The sequence below is a fragment of the Elephantulus edwardii genome, unplaced genomic scaffold (genome assembly GCF_000299155.1).
Source record: "Elephantulus edwardii isolate Elephantulus edwardi_28Jun2011 unplaced genomic scaffold, EleEdw1.0 scaffold00578, whole genome shotgun sequence".
NCBI lineage: Eukaryota > Metazoa > Chordata > Mammalia > Macroscelidea > Macroscelididae > Elephantulus > Elephantulus edwardii.
In genome coordinates, this window is record NW_006400328.1 from 28,536 (window position 1) to 36,502 (window position 7,967).

Below are 7,967 nucleotides of genomic sequence, written 5' to 3' on the forward strand. Positions count from 1 at the left end.
TGTGTGATTTACAGTATCTGAAAACTCTCTCGAGGGTCATCTCTGAGCTGGCTCTGACTTACTGGCAATGAATGAGAGAATTACTCTTATTTTTAGGAGACTGTGACTCTGACTTTGCTCTATTGGTTCAGCTTCTGAGTATAAAGGTGAAAGCCAAGTTTGTGATGGATGTGTGGCAGGTTTTTCTGTAGCTCCTGTTACAGTGTGCACTGGGCCGTAGGGGTCAAGGTGGGGTGAGGATAGTGGCCGGAGCAATCAGGTCCCTACACCCTGTCCACTTCTCAGGAGGTCTTCAGAGGTGACCAGGTGACCTTGCTCACCAGTGGACCAATCTTTCCTTTCTCCTTGGTGCCTGCAAGTCTGGAGTCAGGCCCTTTTTTTGGATCAGGCTATAAATGCAGATGCCCTTTTTGGGCAGGCCTGGTCATTGTCAGCCCCTGTCAGTCCCTCCAGGCATTTGGAGGAGAACAGAGTGAGGAGACTCAGCCTGGCAGGGTGGGGACAGGGCAGGGGGGTCTGGGACTGCCACGGGAGCCTTTGTTCTTTTTCATGTGTGTCCTGACTAGGTGACGCTAGCAGTGAGGAGCCCTGCGGCCCCCCTTCACAGCTGTGTGTGGTTCTCTCCTTCCACCAGTCGTGTTGTGTGTGTGAAACTGTAGTTGAGGGCAAGTCATTTGTGACTGGTGGTCTTTCTTCATGAGATTCATGTGTAAACAATACTTTGGTGTTGATTTTTACTGCAGTTTGCTGACTGTGTCTAAGTTCTTGCCTCTTTACCGATTGATTTGCCCTATCTCTTTGCTCAAAAGCAGTCTACTTACTCTTGGCAAAGGGATTAAGTGCTTGGCTGCCAAACCTGAAAGGTCCGAGGTTTAAAGCCACTAGTGTCTCCTTGGGAGACAATACCTAGCTGTCTGTCTCTGTGAAGCTGCCCAGCAAACCAAAGCCACTGCCCCTGAGCTGATCCCAGTTCTTATCAACCTTGTAGAGCCGAGTTATTGTTATGTGCTGACGGTGACTCACCGTGACCCTGTGAACAACAGATTTGAACTGGTCCTGTCCTGCACCATCCTCACCACCTCTGATATGCCTGAGCCCATTGTTACAGTCACTGGGTCACTCCGTCTTGTTGAGGGTCTTCCTCTCTTTCTCTGACCTTTCCCAGTATGGTGTCTTTTTCCAAGGACTGACCTTCCTGACAACATACCCAGAGTCTGTGAGACAGTTTCTCCACCCTTGCCTCTAAGGAGACCCAGTTTGCACTTCTTCCAGCACAGACTTGTTTGTGCTTTTGACAGTCCAAAAGAAAAAGAGTATTCAGTATTCTTTCCCAGCACCACGATACAAAGGCACGGATTATTCTTCTGTTGTCCTTATTCATTGTCCAACTTTCAGATTCATCAGAAGCAACTGAAATTTGGTCTCCCAGAGTGAAAATCTTTCCAGAAGCAAACTGCCTTATCTTTCCCTGTGGAACAGCTGTGGTTTGAAGCTCCAGCCTTCTGGTTAACAGTTGAGTATGTTAACCACTGAGCCACCAGGACTAGAAGATCCAGTGAGGCAGCTGTACCCTGTCACGTGAGCTCAGGACGAGTCCCAGTTGACTCAGTGCCACATCGTAACAGGCTTACCTGTCTGCTGAGATGGGAGTTTCTAGCAGCTCTGCCTCCATAGTATCCTCCTTGGTCATTGTCCAACTCTCTGATGCATAACAAGTGATTGCAAGTCTAGACCATGGCCTGTATCAGATGTACCATAAGAGATAAAATAGTCACTGTGATAATTAAGAAAGTCATCCAAGGCTTTTGCCAACTTTTTCAATGTGGGGCAATGAATACACACACACAAAAAAAAGACACAAAGTAGTCAGATGTAGTCTTCTTCACTTCCTGTAAGGTGTGTTATCTGCCTATGGCAGGTTGTTGATGATTCTTCCTCCGATCCAGATGCCACATTCTTCTTCAAATAGTCCATCTTTCCCAGTTACTTGCTCAAGCTGCTTTGAAGGAAATAGCAAAAAATAAGGCCCCCGGAATAGATGGCATACCAATTGACATATTTCAGCTAACAGATGCTGCCGTGTATGTGCTCACCAAGTTGTGCCAAGAAATCTGGAGAACAAACACTTGGCCAACTGACTGGAAGAAGTCTATATTTGTTCCCATCCCAAAGAAGGGCGACCCAACTGAGTGTGGAAACTACAGAACAATATCATTGATTTCACATGCAAGCAAGGTTCTACTGAAGATTATCCAAAAACGACTGGAACAGTACATCAGCAGAGAACTGCCAGAAGTTCAGGCTGGGTTTAGAAGGGTTCGTGGTACTAGGGATATTGTAGCTGATGTTAGATGGATCTTAGCTGAAAGCAGAGAATACCAGAAGAATGTCTATCTGTGGTTCATTGATTATGCAAAGGCATTTGACTGCATGGATCATAACAAACTGTGGCTGACTCTGAGAAGAATGGGAATCCCAGAACATTTAATTGTGCTAATGCGAAACCTATACTTGGACCAAGAGGCAGTCGTCAGAACAGAACAGGGCAACACTGCATGGTTCAAAATTGGGAAGGGTGTACGTCAGGGATGTGTCCTGTTTCCATACCTTTTCAACCTGTATGCTGAGCAGATTATCTGAGAGGCGGGGCTCTATGAGGAGAGGCATGGCGTTAGGATTGGTGGACGATCTATCAACAATCGTTATGCAGATGACACACCTTGCTTGCTGAAACTGAGGAGGACCTCATGCACTTACTGCAGAGGATCAAGGACTGCGGCCTTCAATATGGACTGAGGCTCAATGTCAAGAAGACAAAAATTCTCACCACTGGACCAATCGGTAGCATCGGGATGGATGACGAAGAGATTGAGATTGTTCACAGCTTCAGTTTGCTCGGCTCCACGGTCAACACTCTTGGCACCAGTAGCCAGGAAATAAAAAAATGTATTGCGATGGGAAAGTCTGCGGTTAGGGACCTCTCCCAAATACTCAAGAGCATCAGTGTCTCTCTGGAGACTAAGGTCCGCCTGATATAGGCCATGGTTTTTGCAATCACTTGTTATGCATCAGAGAGTTGGACAATGACTAGGGAGGATAGAAGGAGGATTGACGCCTTTGAGCTGTGGTGCTGGAGAAGAGTATTGAATGTACCATGGACTGCCAAGAAAACAAACAGATTCATCGTAGAGAGGATTAAACCAGGCTGCTCCTTGGAGGCAAGGATTCTGGGGCTTTGTCTGACATACTTTGGACATGTTGTAAGGAGAGACAGGTCTTTAGAGAGGAACATCATGCTGGGTAGAGTAGGACAGCACAGGAGGGGAAGATTTGTCCAGGTCTTTATAAAGACAACCAGAAAATACTACTTGGAAACACAGTAAAAGATCTAACTAAATGGGAAAATGTTCCCAGTTCATGGATAGGAAGACTCAATACAGTCAAAATGAAAATCTTACCAAAAACAATCTACATGTTTAACACAATTCCAGTATAGATATAAAATTAATTTTTCAAAGAGATGGAAAAGGTAATTGTCAAGTTTATTTGGCAAGCAAAAAGACCCCGAGTAGGCAAAACACTTCTGAAAAAAAAAATGAAGTGGGAGGCATAACACTGTTTTAAAAACCTACCATGCAGCGGTAATAAACAAAACAGCATTGTACTGGTACAATGACAGGCACATAGGCCAATAGAACAGAATCTATAAGCCAGAAATTAATCCATCTGTCTATATTGCCAACTGATAATTTTACAAGTAAATAAAACCTAGAAAATGGGGAAATAACAACTTCTTAAAAAAATGGTGCTGAAAAAAAAATGTTGCTGGTACAAATGCTATATGGTGCCACTGTTGTAGAATGAGGCTGACATCAGGATGGGGGTAAGACTAACAAAAACTGGATGAAATATGTTTACGGCATTGAAGTCTTTGGGGGAGAGGATATTTTATATTTTAGGGCATTATGTTTATCGTAAGAGTATGGAATGAGGGTTGCAGAGTGGATTATATTTGGGGATTGGGGGATGTGTGTGGGGGATTACATACCAATGAGGGAGTTTTTCTTTTGCATTTGAAGGAGAGGAGCAAACGGGGGGTGGGAGGTGGGAAGAGGGGTGCAACAATGAATGAATGGAATTCCAAAATCTCTGTAGATGTTCACTGAAATGAAAAATAAAGAAATTAAATAAAACAAACAAACAAACAAACAAAAAACTGGACTGCTACCTACAGAAAGCTGAAGCAGGATCCACTTCTCACACCACACACAAAAATCAACTCAAGGTGGATAAGAGACCTGGAGGTAAAGGATAAAACCATAAAGATCATAAGACACAAACTGAGACCAATCTTAGAAGGCCTAGCCTGTGCTACAAAGAGGCAGATAAATACTGCCAGAACTGCACAGCCAGGATAGGATAACATCAATAAATGTAACCTTCTTAAGATTAAATCCCTTGTGTGTATTGAAAACTTTTTCCAACAGTGTGAAAAGAAACCTATTGACTGGGGAGAAAAATATTTGGCAATATCATTTCAGACAAGTGTCTCAAAACAAAAGCTTGTAGAATACTACATAGCCTTCACAAGAAAAAGACTGATAACCAAATCATAAAATGGGCAAAGACATGGAAAGACTTTTCACAGAGGAAGACATTTGGATGACCAACAGATACATGAAGAAATGTTCAAAATCACTGGCCACAGAGAGATGGAAATAAAAATGACATAAAGATGTAAATAAAAATGGCAATGAGATACCATTTTACTCCAGTAGCAGTGGCAATGTTTAAAAGGACAAGCAGCAAATGTTTTCAAGGATGTGGAGAGATTGGAACTCTCATATACTGTTGGTAAGATTGTAAAATGGACAACTCTGGAAGCTGGTTTGGCATTTCCTTTAAAAGCTGAACATGGAAATTTCATGTGACCCAGCTATTCTAGGTTAGAACTGAGACACATAATGGAGATTTGTACACCAGTGTTTTTGTTCATGTTGTTATTGTTGTGTACCATCAAGTAAGAACTGACCCATAGCTGACCCTCCAGTGGATTTCCAGAGGCAGTTAATTGCACAGGAGATTGACCATTCTTCACCTGCAGAGCAGCTGGCAGATTTGAACCACATGCCTTTGGGGTTTCAGAGCAGCTTCTTGCCAGTTGCTACCAAAGCTCCCCAGTGTTCATAGCAGCATTATTTACAATCACAAGAAAAGCCGGTATATCCAACCAAAATAGAATAGACTGAGAAATTGTGGTACATTCACACAATGGAATATTACCCAGCACTCTGGAGCAACAATTTTGAAAAATATTACATAATTGGTAAGAGAGACTAGAGAACATTATACTGAGTGAACTAAGTCTCATAAAGACAAATACTGCATAAGACCATTGTTGTAAAAATAGAAGGATAACTAGTAAAATGTAGGTATGATGAGCTCAAGGGAGGAAGTGGTGGAGCAGAGGGTGAGATTGGGCTGGGTGGAAATCACAGGGTCACATAGTTTGATAGGTGGAGGGAGGGGCTAAAGGAAATGAGAAAAATCCAGTGCAGACCTGAAAGGATAGGGCAATGATGGGCATAGTCCAATGGTGATTAGTTTTATAAAACATTATGTATGAGAATGATAGTATGAAACACAATGTGAATGAAGAAAAGTCTGAAACACAAATGTATATGAATTATGTATGCAAACCAATATAAAATTTTTTAAAAAAAAGTTGGACTAGGAATAAGGATGACAGAAGAATTGATGCCTTTGAATTGTGGTGTTGGTGAAGAGTACTGCATATCCCATGGACTTCCAAAAGAACAAACAAGTCTGTCTTGGAGGAAACACAACCAGGGTTCTTCTTAGAAGTAAGGAGGATGAAACTTTATCTCACATACTTTGGGCATGTTAGGAGGGGCCAGTTCTTGGAAAAAAGGACATCATGGTGGGAAAGGTGGAGGGTCAGCGAAAAAGAGTCAGACCCTCAACAAGATGCATTGACATGGTGATTGTAATAATGGGCTTGAGCAAGGGAGAGATCATGAGGCCAGTGCAGGACAGAGTAAAGTTCAGATTTGTTGTTCAGAGTGTTGATTTGAGTTATATAGTTCACTTGACAGCACCTAATTAACAACAACAACAGCAATTTTATTCAACAATATAAGATTTACCCAAGCAATCAATAGTTACTATATGAAGATAGCATCATTTGTTGATTGATTTTACTGTTGATGGACACGTAAGTAGTTTCTGCTTTTGGCGATTCAGAATAAAAAATGCTGCTATGAAATATTTGGTGAGTATATTTCATCTTTCTCTCAAGTGGAATTTCTGAGACATAGATTTGTTCAGCCTTAGGGATGCTGCCAGACAGTTAGCTGAAGTGACTGTTCCAATTTACACTCTCTAACTGCGTGGGGGAATTCTCGAGGAGGATTTTGTGTAGGGGTGAGGTAAGGTCTGTGCTATTCTAAGACCACACAGGCTACATGGGGCAGGCAGGGCTGGGTGGGGCTGTTTCAGGGTTAGAGGATGGGAGGTGGGCTCAGAAGAGCTCTGCACAGATGGAGGAGGCTGTAAACTTTGTCTTCCAGGCCCGAGTCATGGTGCTGGCCTGAGTTTCGGGCACATGGCTCAAATCTGCCAGCTTCTCTATGGGAGAAAGATGGGTAGTCTTCTCTAGTGTAATTAACTGCCTCTGAAAACCTTTTAGAGGGTCAGTTATGAGACAGTTCCAACTTGATGTTACATAAAACAACAATGCTTATCATATTTGTTGTTAGGTGCCATTGAGCTGACTACAATTCATAGCAACTCTGTATAGCATGGATCTGAATCTTGCCCTGTCGTGCTCCATCCTCATGATGTCCAACATGCTCAGGCCCACTGTTATGTGTCAGTCCACCTCCCTGAGGGTCTTCCTCTCTCTCATTGCTCTCTGCCTTCCCCAGCATGAGGTATTTTCCAAGAACTGGCATCTACTTCTCATACAGTATTTCCACAGAACATCTGTGTGCCATAGTTTCTCCATGGAATGTTGAATATTGAGCAATGCAGTTCAAGTGTTGAGGAGAGAATGAAATCATTGTCCCTGACTGGATTTGTGCTGTGGTTCTGATGGCCATTGTGCACTTGAACGTGTCCTTGACAAAGTCATTGCTATTGTTGTTAGGTGCTCTTGATTCAGATTTGACTCTTACTGCCCTCATGTGATAGAGTAAACCTGACCTAGAGTATGACCTGTAGTCTTTATGGAAGCAAATTGCTGTGTCTTTCTCCCTTGGAGCCACTTATGGGAAAATGTAAGGCAGACTTCAGGTATTCTAAGATATTAAGGTATTCAGGGAGCTCCCATCAGGTAACATGGGCAGAAGGGAAAGTGTACACGAAGGGTGATGCCCTTGGTCACTGAGGTGTAACTAAAAAAAACTCATTGATGTCAAGTTGGAACTCACTTGTAGCTGACCGTCCAGCATGTTTTCAGAGGCTATAAATTGCATAGGAGGAGATTGCCCATCCTTCTTCCATGGAACAACAGCAGGTGGATTCGAACCTTTGGATTGGTAGCACACTCTTTCTTACCTGCTTGGGCACTTCCTCTCAGGGAAATGACATTTAGGAATCTGAGTGGTGATTCATTTCGTCAACCATATCCATCTGGCCTTTGTCATGTTATAGATGTTATAGCAGGCACAGTGGATGCTGGAAAAAAACAAATTATATACCCTTAACTCACATCTTGTTCTCAGGGAGCTCACATCCCTCATCCTTTTGCTTTTTAACTTTTTAATTGTGAGTTGAGGGAAAACTAACAGATAATAGGTTTTCTATTCAACAGTTCATATGTTTTGTTTGATGACATTTCTTACAATCTTCATATTGTAACTGCAGCCTTCCCGTTCCTACCTACATGTTTTGTTTCCATTTATCTGCATTTTCCATCCCTTCCTGCCTTTTGAGCTTTTGTTGTT